At 31.3% G+C, this 19936-nt stretch overlaps 1 long non-coding RNA gene across 1 annotated transcript; it reads right to left on the reverse strand.

Annotated features, from left to right (window-relative positions):
- Window positions 1-392: 392 nt before the first annotated feature.
- On the reverse strand, window positions 393-15829 carry LOC145270967 (uncharacterized). The gene is made up of 2 exons (XR_013865635.1): window positions 15427-15829; window positions 393-3717 (listed from the first exon to the last, which is right to left on the reverse strand). It is a non-coding gene; the product is annotated as an uncharacterized LOC145270967 (long non-coding RNA).
- Between the last annotated feature and the right edge of the window lie 4107 nt (window positions 15830-19936).

A 19936-nucleotide genomic window follows, 5' to 3' on the forward strand; every position in this document is an offset into this window, starting at 1 on the left:
AAAAATGTTAAAACGTTTTATTGAGATGTATCAAATTTTATAAAACTAAAAGCTGTTAAAACGTTTTATTGAGATGTATTAAATTTTACAAAACTAAAAGTGTTAAAACGTTTTATTGAGATGTATTAAATAAAAAAAACTGTTAAAATGTTTTATTGAGATGTATTACACTTAAAAGAAATAAAAACTGTTAAAAGGTAAACTCGGCATAAAGGCTGTATGTTCTGTTTAATGGTTTTTAACATTTACGTGAGAATAAAAAATTTGTTTTTAAAAGTAAATTATTAACATAATCAAAGTATCAGAATCGTGTCTATCGTTGTTGCGTGAGAAGGTAACACACATTTTTAACACAACACAAACATATATAAAGAATACTAACACACACATAATAAGAATACCAAAATAAGTTTTTTTTAAAATTTTATCATTTGTGAATGGAACATACTAGCAGATGCCAGACATTCACAAAATCTCAAAACAGTACAATTGTGTGTTCACATGTTTGTCTAAATCTGATTTCATATAAACAGAAGAGCTACATTACAAAAAATATTTTCAGTTTTTCTCATTTTTCTTTGATGCAAAAATCAAAACTTACTTGGCTTGCACGTGTGCGTGCTTCAAAGGGTCGGTTGTGTTAGAAAAATATGGAAAGAAAGCTTAAAGTGGTTACATCTAATTGATTTTATGAGCAACGGTCATGACCGTGATGCAGAATGTCGCCATTTCTATGCAAAAGAAACAGGTGAATTAAAAAAGACGCATACAGAATAGAGGATGAGTTAAAAGGAATTTGTGTTGTTTGTATGTAGGCATGTGCAAGTAAACTTGAAATATGTCGAGTTCTGGAGTAAATAGTTTTGACAAAAGGGTGTTTAGTGGATTTGGACGTTTTAAAAACAAAGTGTAAAGTTTTGGAGTTGCAAGTTTTGATAACAGAATGTTAAATCTTTTAATTGTAAGTTTTAAAAATGTCGAATAACCTTATAAGTCGAAGTATTCAAAAATCAAAGGGCTCCTTACCTGTGGCTCACACTTGAACTCTATATGAGATACATAGATATTTGTATGTTCTATTAAAGTTCTTTTGTATTCAGTATATTTTTGCATGACAACAAATGTTCCTTTTATGCAAATCTCTATTGTACTTTGTTCACCAGGTATATTTTCTAGGTAGTTTTTAAAATTCTTTTGTCTGTTCTGATATTAGTGGCACTACCCTCTTTTAAGCCAGTCTATAAAGCCTTCCTTATTTATAAAGTCCTGGGTGAATAAGCCCAGAAAATATTTGTCATGCTATTATTTGGCTCATTTGTACAAATTTTCTGTAATGGAAGTTCTGGAGTATTTTTAAAAATTAGTTTTAGCGATTTCAGGCATATGTGACGAGGTCACGTTAAGGATACATGTGCTTTTTAATCATGAGGTAACAAAACCGAGGTTAAGAGATTGGGAGTTTTAGTCAGTTGAAGGGTTGGGCAGATTGAGCAGATGAATAGACGTACTCCAAGCCAGGAAGTAAGAACAATCATGTAGACAAGCAAGTAGACTCTTTGTGAAGACCATTGGAAACAAGAGGAATAAATTTATACTATAAAAATATAAAGAGTTGTTCTATGGTTTCACAAATGAAGGAAGAACAGATGTCTAAATTGGATGATGTTTCGTCACGGAGCTCAGCAGGAAGATAGAAGAACTCTTGAAGAAAGAAGGTATGAAGCATATTTTATTCTTCTTATATATGAACTGTAATATATACCCGGGTGATAATTCTCTGACACAACATGACTCAGTTTATACGTCAATATCTAATCCCCTCCCTAAACAAGATACACACGATCTATACATTTATCTGATCCTGTTATAAGAAAATATCTTCCTATTGTTCAATACTATATAACTGTTTTAATATCAAATTCACCTCACCTCCCTCCCTATACAATAGCTCTTGCTCCGTGATGCTGGCATACAACTTTGATGTATGGATTTTGAAAGATCATCAGATATTGTTTCCTATATGTGTTAACACATGATGCAATAAATCTGACTTCCAAAGGAACCACGTACTTCACAAGAATGTAGTTTGTCTCTTTGGTTTTAATTTTGTTATCACTTTGTTTTTCCTGGGGATGGGGCATTCTACCAGATGCCAAACATTCTACATTAGTTCACTTACTCCAACTGAGATTTTTTAAAAGATTTTAACCGTCCCTTAAGTGTTACTGTGTGCATTTCTTTTGCACTTGATTCATCGAGTATATTCGCCAGAATGTTTTTGAAATTCTTTCCATTAGCCCGGTTGCTCCTATGATGACTGGGATGGTGGATATATTCTAAAGATTTCAGGTTCTTTTCATGTTGTACACAAGTCCTAGGTATTTTGTTATTTCCCCCCTCTGCTCTATTAAGGCCAACATCATTAGGGATGCTTACTTCACATTCTCCTTCTTGTCCCATATCACTATGTCAGGCTTAATAGCGACATTTTCTAAGTATGTAGCCGTGGGAATTTCGTAATTAAAGTAGATAGTATATGACTTATCTCCAACTGTTCTTTCTGGAACATGTTTCCAAGATTGGCTACTACATGGGATATTCAGGTGTTGTCTCTCGTATGTGTATCATATGATTCAACAAATTTGACATGAGTGCAAAAAAGACCACATACTTACCAATAATATGGTTTCTATGCCGTATGCTTTTTCATATGACTCAACAAACTTGACTTCCATTTAAAAAAAGAACCACATACGCCACAAGAATGTGGTTTATCTCCCATATGTGTTTTCATATGACTCAACAAATTTGACTTCTGTGCAAAACAGGAGCCACATACTTCACAAGAATGTGGTTTGTCTCCCGTATGTGTTTTCATATGACTCAACAAAGTTGACTTCTGTGCAAAACAGGAGACACATACTTCACAAGAATGTGGTTTATCTCCCGTATGTGTTTTGATATGATTCAACAAAGTTGACCTCTGTGCAAAAGAAGAGCCACATACTTCACAAGAATGTGGTTTTTCTCCCGTATGTGTTTTCATATGACTCAACAAATTTACCTTCTGTGCAAAAGAAGAGCCACATACTCCACAAGAATGTGGTTTCTCTCCCGTATGTGTTTTCATGTGACTCGACAAACTTGACTTCCATGCAAAAGAAGAACCACATACTTCACAAGAATGCGATTTCTCTCCTGTATGTCTTTTCACGTGACTCAACAAATTTGACTTCTGTGCAAAAGAAGAACCACATACTTCACAAGAATGTGGTTTATCTCCCGTATGTGTTTTGATATGATGCAACAAAGTTGTCTTCCGTGCAAAAGAGAAGCCACATACTCCACAAGTATGTGGTTTGTCTCCTGTATGCCTTTTCATATGATCCAACAAATGTGACTTCCGTGCAAATGAGGAACTACATACTTCACAAGAATGTGGTTTCTCTCCCGTATGTGTTTTCATATGACTCAATAAATTTGACTTCCATGCAAAAGAATAACCACATACGTCACAAAAGTGAGGTTTGTCTCCCATATTTGCTCGCATCTAATTTCACAAAAAATATATGCAATGACTAGTATGATGAGACGCTAATAAATTTCGGCTTTAGAAAATGTCTTTGAAGAAATTTTATTATTATAAACTTATATAAATCACCAATGACGTTAGGTCTTTCTTATCCATTAATGGATTTGTTTTCACTCTTGCAAATTCTGAAAATATAAAGTAAATTTGAAAAAATACAGTTCATTTAGTAAAACTGAATTTATTATGTTAATTTTTATAAATATAAATTTATTATTAATGAACTTCAAAATAAAATATGTATAGTTTTAATCAATATGGTTTTTTAACAAAAATAATTTGTTTCTATTTTAAGTAAATTTTTTTACATTCATTCATGAGGATTGATTATTCATATTATTTGGATTCTTCAGAATACTGTTCTAATCTTGGGTGTTCTTTTCACGCTTCTCTAGTACCTCCGATCTTATTTCGGTGTATTTTGTAAAACTTGGAATCTTTCTCTTGAATGCAGGAATCTATACAAAATTCTGATAGGTCAGTTAACGCTGTATATAATGTTTAAAATTTTTTGATACTTTCAGAGTCGAATTTCACTGGGTATATTCGGGTAATGTTTTGGGATAGTTTGTTATTTGATAGTATTTATATTTTATGGTAAACGTTTGCTCTTTTTAGGAAATTTAGAATAGTTTAGAATTTTTTTTTTCAAAGAGTTCTTTTAAGTTTGTGGCCTTGTAGTAGTTTTTCTGGATTTGTGTCAGGTCATAGCAGTCAAGTAAAAAGTGTTTCACTGTATAAGGTTTGTGACATGGTATACATTTGAGAGGTTCTTCACTTTTTAGAATGTAGGAGTGAGTTATGTATGTGTGTTCTATCCGAATACGTAATAAGACTACTCTTTGCATGATTTTCTGGAATTTAGTTGGGGGGTCTTAAGTATAGGTATAGTTTGTTGTTTAAGCAATTGTTCACAACAACACAAGAGCATGATACTCTCATGTACTAAACAAACGTTCAGGAGTATGTAACTTTCAACTGAATTTTACTGTTTTCATAAGTCAGATTGGTTTTCACTATTCTTCTCCATCTATAATTTTTACTTCATCCCATAAAGGTAGATGGTTTCCCGTTTCCATCCATATACATTCCGCCATAACTGATTTTTATATCTTTCCACATATTACAGCTTTTCAGTGTTTTTTTTTATTTCACATATTATAGATTTTCATTGGTTTTATTATTTCACTATTACATGGCTCACATTTGTATATATTTACATGGAATCTCTGTGTCATGATTCTTTCCCATATTCTGGAGAGTCAAACATGTCTTGATTCTTATCCTGACGTTTTATAGATTTTTCATTTTTTTTCTGACAAGTCCTTCATGTATGGTGTACAAACTGTTATCCACATAACATGACAGCAACATTCAGGAGCGATTTTTCATATGTATTGTTATTAGTACATATTGTTTTTGTTCAGTGTTGCAAGAAACAGATTGTTACTTTCTTTACATAATCTACACTGTGAGAATTGAAGTTTTGATATTGGTTACATATTTAAAGATATTATATATTATTATTGTTGTGTTATGAGAGTCTTCTAAAGATGTTAACCCTATGTGGCATCACATGACTTGGAAAATAAAAGGAACAAGAGTTTAATTCCATTGTGTCACTGTTGAAGATGCACACATGCATGACAGCTGGTAGAAAATGCACTGAACGATGGGGTCAGGTTGTCACAATTAGTATTGTCCATGGTAAATGGTCAACTTTTACATATGCAGCTGTTAAAGGTAAGCGATCCTGCAAAATGCAGATCACATATATAACCCAGAGAAAAATGCAAAAGACAAGGGAGGTCTACCATCAGCCATCAATTAAAATATCACAAGTGGCTCCATCTACCCACTTCCTTGTCCACACTCTGTATCTTTAGCAGCGCACCCACATATGATGCAGTAAAGAAACAGAAAATAATCAAAATGAAGTGTATAATTTTTTCAGTGTTGACGAAAAATCCACTGCAGAATTGGTGCCGTTTTTTAACACAGAGGAACTGTGCACACATGATAAAGAAAGGTCATGTGAAGTTGAGGAAAACAAAAAACAAAACCAACTCTTTTTACCCTCGTGTTTCTGCTCATATATATATATATATATACAAGTGAACGTATCTGTGTGTCTGTGTATCTGTGTGTCTGTGTGTATACATTTCCCTATGCAATAACTATGTCAATTTTAAGTTTACAAACTCGAATTTTGATATACAAATTTGATTTGGGAAAATCTTTTTGATCGGTTTTCGGCAGCAATTTGGCTGCTAAGGGGTCAAAATTCAATGAGTTGACCTTTGAGAACTCTACCAAACTCATCTGACAATTTTGGGTATAAACAATTGAAATTTTAGATATAGGTTCCTTGGACATGTATCTAACTTAACTTGATTTGAGCCCAAAACAATAAATATTTAGGGGTCATAATAGGGGTAAAACTTTTTTTAAAATTGACCTCTGCGGTCTCTACCAAATTACTCAGACAATTTCTGGTCTAAACATTTGAAATTTTACATAAAGGGTATTCAGAGATAGGGCAAGCTTTTTAATCGGTTTGGGTCGAAAATTTTCAGTTACCAATATATACATGTATGTATGTATGTTTGCATGTCTACCTAAAATTTTCGACAGAGGCGAAGGATTTTACCAAGATCTGTATCGTTTTGAAGTTCAACCTTTCAGACGACAAATATAAAAAATTTGATAATAACATTATTTTCACCTTCAACTGGGAACTTTTCTACAGGGGGACACTTTTCTACAGGGGGTTGGTCACTTTTTTCACCAATATTTTTTAAAGTTATCATCTCCTTTCGATTGTCTAGCCTTAATTTTAACATAAATTACTTCCGGTTTGGCAGTGGTTGTAATTAGCAAAGACGTCAGGCTTTTCCCCCCGTTCTTTTCCTCCTTTGTGGTACGGGTTCGAGCCTGCTTTTCTACTACCACTTTTTTGTGCTCAACAGACACATCCAAACACCAGGGCAATGCCGGGCTGAAATGCTAGTATATATATATATATATATATATATATATATATATATATATATATATATGTGTGTGTGTGTGAGCATATGATAACAAAAAATCAGATGTATAAGTTAAAACTTTTTAAGCTTATTTTCTCTCTCTTTCGTGTTTTTTTACAAATATTGATTTTGACTTGTTCTTTCATCAGTAGCATTGTTATGATGGAGTTGCAGCTATTTTCAAATTGTGTGCAGGGACTGAATTCAGAGGGGGCAGTAATAAGATCGATAAGAGGAAAATAGTGTCGTTGCAATGTAGAAGGAAATGTGGATACAGGAAGTGGGTGGATGATGTAGAGCAATATTTTAGGGTGACACTACCAGTCGAGGAAGAAAAATGTCAGTGATCCTGCCATTAGATAATATATTATTACCTCGCAGAGTATACTATGGCGATCAGCAACACAAGATAACTCTACAAGAGATGCATCAATCTTTTACTTTTGTAAGGAATCACATTTGGAAAGCAAGAAAACAACTGATAGAAAACTCGGATATGAAAACAAAGTCCATAAATTTTAAGATTGGAGATCTGATTTATTATAAGAACCACCAGAGATGGGGAAAGCTAGATGTATGTTGGAATCCATATTAGGTAATTATAGATAAAAAAGGCCTTAGCTCATATAGAATTAACGATCAATTGCTTGGCTCCATGATAAAGGTGCATGCGGAACATCTGACAACATCGATTGAGGAAGGGAACATTAACAGGATAGAAAGACCACATTGGTTTCTCTATGGGAGTCCAATGAGTCAGATAGCAATTCATGGAACGAACTGATATCACAATATGAAGGAGTCGACATCAACAGGAAAAGCAGGATGAAGAGTCTGACATACTATTGATGGGGATTAGAGTATTAACACGATGCATGATTTCATGTTATCCCCTATTTGCATCATGTCAATGTCAAAGACGATAATAGGATCCATTCAAAAAAGCTTAAAGTAGATTTGGAGTTTTGAAGTGGGGAAGAGTAAGAAGTGAGACGGAATTGTTTAGGTTGGGTAAGATCTATATTCTGTGTTTTCATTAATCAGGCGACTAGCAATCATCAGTTTAAGCTGAGCATTTTCAAATGTTTAAACACAAAATCGATTTTTTTATTTATTTTTATTTCTTTTTTATGTAATGTTTTTATTATTCTGCAATGAGGTTAAGGAGTCAGCAGTTTTTCTGATTGTTTTTTTTTAATTGGCTGGCCGTTTGATTAGCTGATAAAAAAGCGCTATTGAAATGGAAGCAAATGACTTTTAAATTGGAAGAAAATGAATAAACAAAAAAACTAACAAAAAATTTAGTTTTAAACTCGCCAAACAGAAAAAGGCAGGCACAGAAATAAATTTATGCATGTTAGAAAAAGAAATTAAAACAGCAATGCATATTGTCAGAAAAAGAAACTGCCATCAAAACAAATGCTTACTGAAAAATGATTGTGTGTTAAGGATGGTTTCTCCTGTAGATGCACAAATATACAGTGTAGACAATTGATTATCTTGCGAACAGGATCGTTTTTTACACAATCCAAGTTGGAGATTCCCACAATAATAAAAATCATTTATTTGTGGGCTACCCTAAAAACATGGGAAATGGATGTGGTGTTGTTTCACTACTTTTAAAAAAAACAACTTATCATTAGAAAGAAAAACCAAATAAAAATAAGAAAACTGTAATGACTTAAGCTAACAAGATAGAAACGACTTGGAATATTGTTTATCATGATTAATATTTATATAGACAGCAGCTTGCAGAAAAGAGATAATTTTTTCAAGCAGGTGTTTTGTATCGAACTGGGGAACCATTTGTTACTATCCACCAGACATGTTAATAGTATAAGAGAGGAGAATGAAACCCAAAAACCTCCAACAGTCTACTTACCATACATACGAGGCATCTCCGAAAAGATTCAGAGAATATGTGCCCCCTACAACATCAGCAGTTGCAGAAAGGTTTACAAGGGTGAAACATGCTGCCCCCTTAAGGTAAGGGTGGGAGAACACCGAAAAGCGGTAACTAAAGGGGAAACGAAAAAATCGGGTATAGCCAACCATGTCTGGAGAGGGGGGGGCCATCGCCTCCTATGGGATGAAGTAAAAATAATAAACAGGAAAGGGAGAAAACTTAAAGAAACAGCTCACATGCTCGGACATAAAAACCTACTGAGCAAACCAAGCATAGAGCTGAATGCAATTTGGACACCTCTGTTAGAGAGAGAAAACCTTGAATAACAACGTAGGTTTAACATCAACAAAAACCAACTAAGAATTGTCCTAGTGAAATATGGCCGAGTGGTCCTAGACGTTGTATCAAAGTTTAGTTACCCAAAGGTGCTGAGTTTAATCCTGAACGAAGGCAGTGAAAAGTAACATTCAAAACAGAGAATCAGCAACTATGTCCCAAAGCCTAGCTGGAGTACGAACACAGTACCCCCATAATAATAATAATGGGTTGAGTTTGAGACTCCTAACAAATGGTTCCCCAGTTCGATACAAAACACCTGATGAAGGCCGGAGGGCAAAACGGCCAAAACGTTGTGACTATAACAACCAAGATGAGGAAGTCAGTCCGACAATCTCAATCAATGAAAACACCTCATCTCAAAAATACAGACAATTACTATGGTTATGTTAATCTAAATAAAAAAGGAATATATTCGACAAATTTGATTTTAAATATTTTACAATGTTTGTTGTTGGTTATTTTGTTATAATTGTGTTTTGTTTATTTGCAAAAGAATATATATATATATATATATATATATATATATATATATATATATATATATATATATATAATAGAGATGGAGGAGGAATGGAAAAAATATATGTGAATACTTTTTTGAAAATAGAGAGGAGAGGCATGTCGTGGATTGAATATGCACACACAAAGTAACATATGACAGCTCGTAAAAAAACGCATAGAATAATGGAGTCAGGTTGTCAGGATTGATATTGCCAGAGATAGAAAGCAAAATTACAAAAAACAGGTCACATATATAGCCCAGAGGAAAAGGCAACGGAAAAAAAGAAGCTTACACTCAGCCGGCAATCAACATTGCACATGTGTGGCTCAATCCATATTAGCTAAGAATATTAAGAGCATATCTCACAGAATATTGGCCCGTTTTAACAGTGATCATATCACTCTAGGACTGACCACTAATACCCAGAAGGATGTCAATTTTAAAGTTTTGAAAAAGTAGTTAAGTATTTTAATTAGAACTGTGTTAATTTATTTTCTTATTTTTAATCACATAATTTTGGTGATGGCTAAGAGAGGTGAAATATGAAAGGAGTCGGCATTCATAGACTTTTAGACTCCATCCAAAACCTCATCACTAGAACCAATCATGCAGGACATTAAGTAAGTAACTCGATTGCGAGATGATTGATCTTTCGTATGATCAAGAAAATTGTTCAGTTTGCATGTTTGATTGCATATCCTTAATTGTCTTTTTTTCTCTTGTTCTTCCTATATGGACAAAGGAGAGTTTTACCTATGCAGGTATAGAAGAGAAGGAATTTTTGTTAGTTTCATATGATTGTAGGGAATTTTTCAGTTGAAATCATTCACATGTCAGGAAATGATCAGCTTTTTTAATGCTACTCTGAGAAATGTCCTTTTAGCGACCAATGAATATCTAAATAGAACTAACAAGCACGTCTCATCCTTGTGACAATCACTAGGAGTTTATCGTCTCTGATCTCAAGATGAGGAAGGAAAATAAAAGTTTACTTGCTTTCATTCTCCCAGATGATTATCATAGGTAACATTTGAAACGTATCCAAATTTCATAACAAACACATGGTTTGGGATCTAAAAGATAGATACAAAGGTTATTTTACTCATAGTCGAAAGAAAAATAAAAGTTCGTACAAATTACAAGAAGGCAATAACGGTTCCTTATTTAACTTCCATGGACAAAAGGCTACCTTCAGTCATAACCGGAAGAAAAAATAAAAGTCCATAACAATAGCAAAGGGGGGAGTAAAAGCAGCAGTAATAAATAACAAGAAGAATTAACAATAAAACATATAATCCAACACCAAAAAAAAATTAATAATGAATCACACTTATTGAAAAACTAAAATAAATTTTTTAAACAACTTTCAAAATCCCTGAATTAAACAACTTTCCAAAAGGGTCTTAGCAGCTGAAATAAATTATGAAAGAAATTAGAGATATAATACTCAGATTTTATTTGAATGCTGCATATATAATTCAGCTATCCAAAAACACATGTTCTTGTAATATACCGTGCATGATGCAAGAGAAAAAGGCAGAAAAAAAAGGATACACAGCAGTAGTAATAAATAACAAGAAAAGACAGCACACGATGAGAAAAGCAGCAATCGGACGTATTTCGACTCATATGCAGTGAAAAATGTGATGCATGGTTGAAAAAGTGGAAACGCAGGTGAGGAAAATGAAACATACAAAAATGGCATTTCTGACAGACATGTATAAAACGGAAGTGATATTTTTAAACACAGTGAAGAGCGTTGTTGGAAATCACTGTATTAAGATTATTACTATCACATGATTAAATGCTAAATTATATTTTAATGTCTTTCCTTCTGCGATGGTATCAGACAATGTGCAGGTGCGAAGGTTTTTTAACTACATGGTTTTAGTGCAAAAGCCACATGAATACTCTCATCTCAATAACTGATCAGTGACATTCGAAACCAAAACCCCAGTCTTTTCATCTATCACAGTTAATATCTCCCAACATACGAAATAGTGTAATTTTATGTCACCTTTACTTTTCGAAACAGAATAAAAGTTAAAATGTACTATCATAGTCTGGTACGTAAATATTCATCATTCATTATTTTTACAATGTTTGCACAATAAATAACACTCAAGATGAGAACAATAGTCTTAATAATCTAAATAATACAAAGATTTCTCATCTAAAAAATTCAGAAACGCAATATTGTAATTTGTTTAAGAATCATGATTATTTTTTAATTCATTAATTTGTAAGGTTTTTGATTCATTAATTTGTTGCTTTGTTTAATGTCTAGAATCTCCCCCCCCCCATCCTTTACAATGACGACTTTTATAAGTTTTTTCGAGAGTGCTGAAAACGAATATATACTTCAAAAAATGGTGCAGAGAAATAGTTTTCTTGATATGGAAAATTTACATTTTCATAAAGTGAAAGATCAGATTTAAATATTAATTAAACGTAAAATTAGCACCCATTTTATGGCCACCTAGGGAAGGCTCATTTTTGCCTTTGTTTTTTGGGTGAAAGAGATTTTTTATTTCATTTTCTGATTTCCTCTTTCAATAAAGACACTAGGATATTTAAAAACAAAAATAGTATAATCTGTATATGTGTCATTCCTTATGTAATCAGTAGTAACCATTTTTGTATGTGCAAGTGCACACATATGCTATAAACAAGTAGCTTTCCAAATATTAAGTAATGTAATTCCTTATGTTATCGTGGTGGCCAATTCTGTATGTGCAAGGGCATATTTAATTGGCTACCACTGATAACAAACAATTACATTTTTTAATATCCAGATACTTGTTTGCAACAAATTTAAATGCGATATTCATTTTCAGCATACCTAAAAAGCTATCGAAGTTATAATGTTAAAGATGACAGTTAAGATGGAAAGTAAATAAAAATAAACTAAAACGGCTTTCAGGCAGGCCAACAAAACAAATAAAATAATTAGTTCCATGTGGCCAGAAAATGGGTGCATATTTTACATTAAATTTATATAGAAAATGTGAGAAAAATAAGTTAAACTCACCTGACTTGAGGAGGTTGATGATCGGACTAAAAACTGGTGACGTGTGACTTATATCTACTGCTGCTGCTTCTGATGGAAGTGTTTGCATATGAATGACTGTTACTAACTATTTAAATGATTGCTTCCATTGCGGCAGGGTGTGCTTAGATGACGGAAATTTTCAGTGGACGTTATTTATTACCGATAATAAGAGTACAGATGCACAGGTTGGTCTCCAAGCCTCGTGTTTCTTGACTCCTGATCAGAGCTGGGGATCACAATCTTGAAAAATTTTGCAACCTTTTCCCCAGCCTAACTCTGATCTGCCTACTTTCTATTGATGTCAGAGAAGTTTTGACAAAAATTGATTCCCACTTTTTGAAAAAGTAATTTCTTCATATCATGAAAAATAATTCTCTGTGCCACTTTTGAAGTATATATTCGTTTTTACCCCAAAAAAATATAAAATGATCCGCTGAAAAAATGAAAAAACAAAAAACATTTTTTTTTACTTTAAACTTGTGAAAAAGATATAAAATTTATTAAATTATTGTTATTATTTTTTTGTAAAAAGTTGTTTTAATGTTTAATACAATATTGAAAACAAAAAACAATCAACGGCGAAAAATTTTTTGACAATAAATCAACATTTCATTAGGATTATTGGCTTAGTAAATGTAGTTATCTCCCTTACATTTTTAACGTATTCTGCAAATGCGCAAAAATCGATACTAAATTCATGTAGTAATACTTACATTTTTGTTTTATAATCTGCTTTCGATTAACTTTATCTGCTTTTATAAAGTAAACGATTTTTCAAATGTGATTGACTTTACAAGCTCAACTTAACATTCAAGGTGACGAACGGAAGACCAAGTTCGCAGAAAAGAAAATTGAAGAGGAAAAAAAAATCATTTCGAAATAGAGCCGATCTATTTAGTGAATATCATGGATAAAATTAGTATTATTTTATTTAACATTTTAATATTTACATATTCTACAATTTGATGCATGTGCAATTTAATGGCGGAAACTGATAGGGTAACATAGCCGTCATATTTTTATGCATTTCCGATTATTTTTTTATTTGATTTGAAAGATTAAAGTCTAAAGTTAATCTCTGTATTAGAAAAAAATACACGTGAAAAAAGTTTATAATGAAAACTGTTTTCATGACGGCTTCAAAGATAATTAGTTTATTATCCTCAAAGCGAGAGTTTAGTAACAGATCTAGCTTTGCACAATAAAAACAAGAGACAACACGTCACAGATAAGTCTTACGGAAGCCCCAAAATGTAAGAAAGTCTACGGAAGCCCAAAAAGTTTATTGTATTTTATACCTAGCGGGGGAGGGGGAGGCCCCTGGATTTGCCCAATCGTTAAATATGCTTAAATATAATATTTTAAATTTGTCCAGATTTTGTATATATGATTATAGAGTTGTGATGTCAAAAATAATAAAAAAATGTATTTGGGTGTCATCAGCTAGAATCGAAACCAAAATCAAAACTGTAACATTCAAAGCTGGTGACGTTACCACTGTACAAACGTGACACACATATGAACTGATTAAAAATAAACCAAGATGAATGTACAAAATGTATAACGATTTTTTTTTAATTTTGACCCTATAGAACTCGTGGAAATAGTGCCAATTTCTAAAAACTGACCGTGGAGTCACTGACTTCTTCAATGTTTAAGACCGATGTTGCAGGTACATGAATCTTTTGACGTCGAAAGTAGGACCGTTAAAAGTAACTGTTTTCTTGTGCCGAGTGTTCATTATGCAGGCTTAGTTAAATGAGGATCTCGTGAGAATAACATGAAGTTTAAGATTACTGATTTTGATGAACAGAGTGTCGCTCGTGGCTTGAAATAAATGTGAATATTTTCCGAGAGAAAAACGGTCATTCAATCATGTAAACAAATTTTTGTGATAATTTTTATCATTAAAACCACATTAAATATTTTTAATATAATTTTTGGTGAAAATATTGAATGAATACTGCTACTGCTTATCGTAATGTTCCTGAAATATTAAAAGTATTTTTAACTGTTAACATCTACAATGTTTTATTTATATATATATATATATATATATATATATATATATATATATATATATATTTATATATATATATATATATATATATATATATTTATATATATATATATATATTTATATATATATATATATATTTATATATATATATATATATATATTTATATATATATATATATATTTATATATATTTATATATATATATATATTTATATATTTATATATATATATATATTTATATATATATATATTTATATATATATATATATATATTTATATATATATATATATTTATATATATATATATATATATATATTTATATATATATATATTTATATATATATATATATTTATATATATATATATATATATATATATTTATATATATATATATAAACCCAGAAATTCATGCGTTATTTTTAATTTAAAAAGACAATAATTTGCGATTTTAGTCATCATATCGGTGTCACTGGACACATGTATCCATAAAAAAAACTGAATTTTTAAAGGAAAAGAAATAATAAAATCCATTCAATAATTGATATTTTAAAAGTTTATTATCCATTTTCATATTCAAAAATAAAAAATTAACCACGATAAAAAAATAAAATACAAATAACGATTTACGAAACGACGTTTTTTTTTTTTAGTAAGTTCGATTTGTTTATATTTTTACCATTTTAATTAACACACGCATATTGAGAGTAGATACGGTAAAAATGAAAGAAATAAAAAAAATAAACAATAAAAATATTGTTGAGAACACAAAGAGAAAAGATAAGAATCGAGAAGTTATAAAGGGCTGAATGAGGAGTTGTATGCGCAAGGAAATGAACAACACAGCTAGAAGTAAGGAGGTCGGACAGTCGGACACGTACGTAAAGAAAATAAACAAAGTTCGTAGTTAAGACGAAATAATATTAATAAAATAACGTTAAAAGTATTAAAATGTGTCTTTAAGAAAGAAATATAAAATGTTTCTTACCGGAGATGGCTTAAAACGGCGAAGGACAACAGAAGATAAAATACAGCGACATGTGGGCTGGCTGGGGCTGGGCTAGAATTATAACTATAATTATGGAACAAAACACCGGTCAACCTACCGGTGTCGAGTCAGGGGGAAACTCTATATAAAAACGTCCGGCCAAGGGAGATAATTGTTGAAGAGACTAACCTAAGGGACATAATACATGCAAAATAGACAACTATTTAAAAAAAGAAAATAACTTTTATAATTATTGTAATTTATTTATATTTAAAAAAGCATGTTTTCTTTTAATAGAAAATACGGTTTAAGAGTTAATCTTGGAACTTAACTCTACTGTTTTATAAGTAAACTACTTTTAATTTAATCGATTTAGAACTTTATTTTCACTTAAAAAATATTCGTATATTTCTGATTATTAGTCCTCGCGCAAAGGAGCAGGACACAAAATGTTTTAAATAATAATAATAATAATAATAATAATAATAATAATAATAATAATAATAATAATAATAATAACAAAGACTTTCGCTAGTGTCAGAAATTTTGTGAAAATAGCGAATAATTCCACCCCATCTTTCCAAGCTTATAACTCCTCGAAAAATGCAATTCAAGCCCTAATTTTTTTTCAATTAAAGGAGCAAGGACCAAGATTTCATTTAAAAAAAAAAAAAAAAAAAACATGTTTTTTTTTTTTAAAAGGTTTTAAACTTCGGACTTTACAGGTAAAATTCTACGAGAACAATATGTTCTTTTTGTTTTAAATTTGAATATATTATGTATTGACCTTTTCTCTTCAATTTGTGAGTAAATAATTATGTACTTATGCGGGTCTAAATTAATTATTATTAGACATTTACAAAATGGGAGGCGTGAATTATTCGACCCCCTGTCTTTTCAAGCTTATAACTCCTCGAAAAATGTAATTCAAGCCCTAATTTTTTTTCAATTAAAGGAGCAAGGACCACGGTTCCATTAAAAACAAAAAAAGAAAAAAGAAAAAACAAATAACGTGGTTTAAAAAAAAGGTTTTAAACTTCAAACTTTACAGGTAAAATTCTAAAAGAACACGATGTCTTTTTTTTTTTAATTTGAATATATTATGTATTGACCTTTTCTCTTCAATTTGTGAGTAAATTAATTATTTACTTTCCAGGTACTAAATTAAGTATTTACTTTTTAATAGACACTTAAAAATTGGGATGGGGGGGGGGTCGTGAATTTAAAAAAAAAAACGTTTGTCTAAAATATTATATTAAATTTATTGGAAAGAACATAAAATTTCACACTGACCCTGAAAATATCGTAAAAATAGAATCAATAGAAAAATTTTGATAGATTTTTAAAGTTTAAAGATTGAAAAATATTGAGTTCGGAAAATTCATTACTGTTAAAAAAAATATATATTTCTATTACTTTTAAAATAACTGTAATAGTTTATTTTGGAAGTATAATCCATAAAGAAAATAAATAACCCACTTTTAACAGAGAAATTCCGAGATTTTTATATTGTATTCGCAGTTTCGTGTTAGGGGTGTCAAAAATTCCTACAAAAATTCTGATACTGCTAGATACAGTCCTTTTGAAATTTTCATCTCTGTTTTTCTCGTTATGTGCTGAATATTTGTTAATTAAACCTATATGAAATATGTTCCTTATTAAATTGTAAAGATTTTCTATTCTGAAAGAAGTTTAGAAAAATTTAATCTAAAAAAGTTATTTTAAAGTTTTTGTTTAAAAAAAATTCAGATTTTCTCATTATTCAGACTTGTATTACAAAGAGGGAGTTGCATAAATGAGTTGTGGTGTGAGGAGAAATACAAACTGAAACAGAGAGAATATTCAGTCCTCTAATAATACAAAGAGGGGGTTGCAAAATGAGTTCTGGTGTGAGGAGAAATACAAACTGATATAGAAAGGAGGAGAGTTTCAAAATATAATCTTAAAAAGATAAGATACAAGTTAGAAAAGCATTTCATCTAAGCATCGCAGTAAACGTAACTTAGACAGCATATTAATGCAAATAAATATTAAACAAAACATTGCAACAATTCAACACCAACTTGGTTACATTCACAATTTTTTAGCTTTAAATTGATATAACACATGCATATGTTGGGGACAAGATGGTCTGCTGTGGTGAATGTATTTAATGGTAGAGGAATTGAAAAGACAAAAGCTCGCATAATGAGGATGAAAACATCCGTTATATATCAGCAAAAGAAATGCAATTTATTTACATAAATATACATGAAGAAGCGATAGAATGAGTAATGAGGAACGTGGTGGTGGCCCATGGCCCCACCGGAATGGTGTTTGTCACATTTTGACTGCTTGAAGGTCCAGGTTGAACGACGACAATCGACATAGGCTAGGAGTTTTCAACTCCCACACATACATACACCAAACAGACGATTCCCTACAACGCATTAAAACACAATAATCAAACACAATTAAAATAGCAAAATATAAGCTAATTATCAATTTGCCCTTTGTCTTCAACTACGTCTGCAACACCACTATAAAAACAGTAGCCGTCTCGTGACAAAAGGTTAGTCGCCCAGAGTCACAGCAGATCTACAGCATGGGATAATTATCGGCTACGGCAGATCCCTTCCCGATGTTAAATCCACTCTTGCGCACATCATCCTTACGAACTTTGAACACTTTGTTTATTTTACTTTCTCATTAAGTTTAATTTTTATAAATAAGCGATTGAGAAATCAATCATTTAAAATTTAAATACATATCGTTTGTCTGGTTCCTTCTCGCCACCATACGCTTATTCGTAATATAGTAAATAGAATTAAATAATTTTGTAAAATGGCAGTTTTCATCTTGCTTTAGATAATGTTGTATGGTCTTTACTTCCGTAAATTGCATGATTGTTTTGGAGACTGTATGTCTTTGTGTGTTATCGTCTTCGTTGCTCTCAGATTGAAGGGAGTGCCATTTCATAAATCCATTACCCCAGGCATTATTTACTTATTTTGGATCACAAATTTTATTGCATGAAGTATGGAGAGAAAATTAAGAAAGCTGTTTGCAGCTGATAATTAATTTGACATTTTTCAGAGCTTAATTTTAGAAACCTTAATTCTGAATATGAATTGACCTTGTGTTTAACTGATGCCGTAGAATGCATATAAACAAATCAGACATTTGTGGTAGTATTTCAGTGTGTGTTCTGTCCTTTTTGAAATCTAGAAGGTTTTAACTATATTTTAGTTATAAACGATTAATCACATTCCACCACAAAATTATTACCAATGAGTTTGTTATGGAGATTAAATTTTATTTGGTGTTGTGATCAGCGTGCTATATTCGTGGATTGAAGAAGAAACTTATCATACTACCTACGTATACTTTGTGGTGGTGATTAATTCCTATCCTCATTTCAAAAACAAGATAGTTCTCGCAAGAACGTGTTAACTCAAAATATTCGACAATTGTTTTAAACTACAAAAATTAAACTCTAATTGTTATATATTGGAACCATACCCCCATAATAATTTTGGTTAATTCGCATACATTTTAGCAAGGGATAGAGTCGTACATGTAGGATAACCTGTCAACACACAAAATATGCTGTAGGGATTTAAATGCATAAGAAAGGTAATTGTCACATGAAATTGCAAAGACGTATCTTATGTGTTTGAGTATAGAAGAGAGTTTAATTAGATTTAGTTACATAAGGGTCAGGTGTCAACAATCACGATAATATGACGGCAAGTTAGGCACAATGATCAAATCGACCATAAAACAAAAATCTTGATCGCTTGAAGGTGAAAATGCAAGTGAGAAAAAACATCCATTTATGTAAAGACCATTTAAAAATTTTGTTGAACATGTTGCATTAATGTTACATTAAGTTAAATTAACCAAGCCTATATAACTTGTACGTTGGGTAAGACAATCAGATTTCTGCACATTTCTCAAGCTTGTTTGGCCGAATAATCCAAAATCTGTGCCAAAAAAACAACCCTCTCTCAAATCAACACACATACACAGTGCCATGCACTCACATATATATATATTACTTACAAGTGCATATTATTCACACTATGAACATATGTACTCACACATTTCTAAGCTTTGTGATTACTTTACTTGAATAAAGAACAAATATTCACTAATGTTTAATTTGTTTCCTTTATAATAAATATGTACGTCACAATATATTCTTCCTAAACCAATGTAGCAATAATCAATGAAAAAACACAATTTTTTAACTTTAGTTAAAATAATGAAAATATGTATTCTAACGTTTTGTTCATTTTATTTCATGTTTTCGCTACTTATAAAAAAGAGTTTAAGAAATGATTTAACACCAAATGTTATGTCGCTGGTGACTTGGGTGGGCACGTTTAAATGATTTAGTCATTAGAGAAGTTGCAAGTAAGTAAGTAGAAGTACATCCTATACAAAGTATTTTAATTCAATAACAATCGATCAATAATTCTAAGTAGAAAGATTCTTTCACATAAATATAAAACAATCTGCGCTGAGG

Source organism: Euprymna scolopes, chromosome 46 (genome assembly GCF_053919585.1).
Source record: "Euprymna scolopes isolate OS-2025 chromosome 46, ASM5391958v1, whole genome shotgun sequence".
NCBI lineage: Eukaryota > Metazoa > Mollusca > Cephalopoda > Sepiida > Sepiolidae > Euprymna > Euprymna scolopes.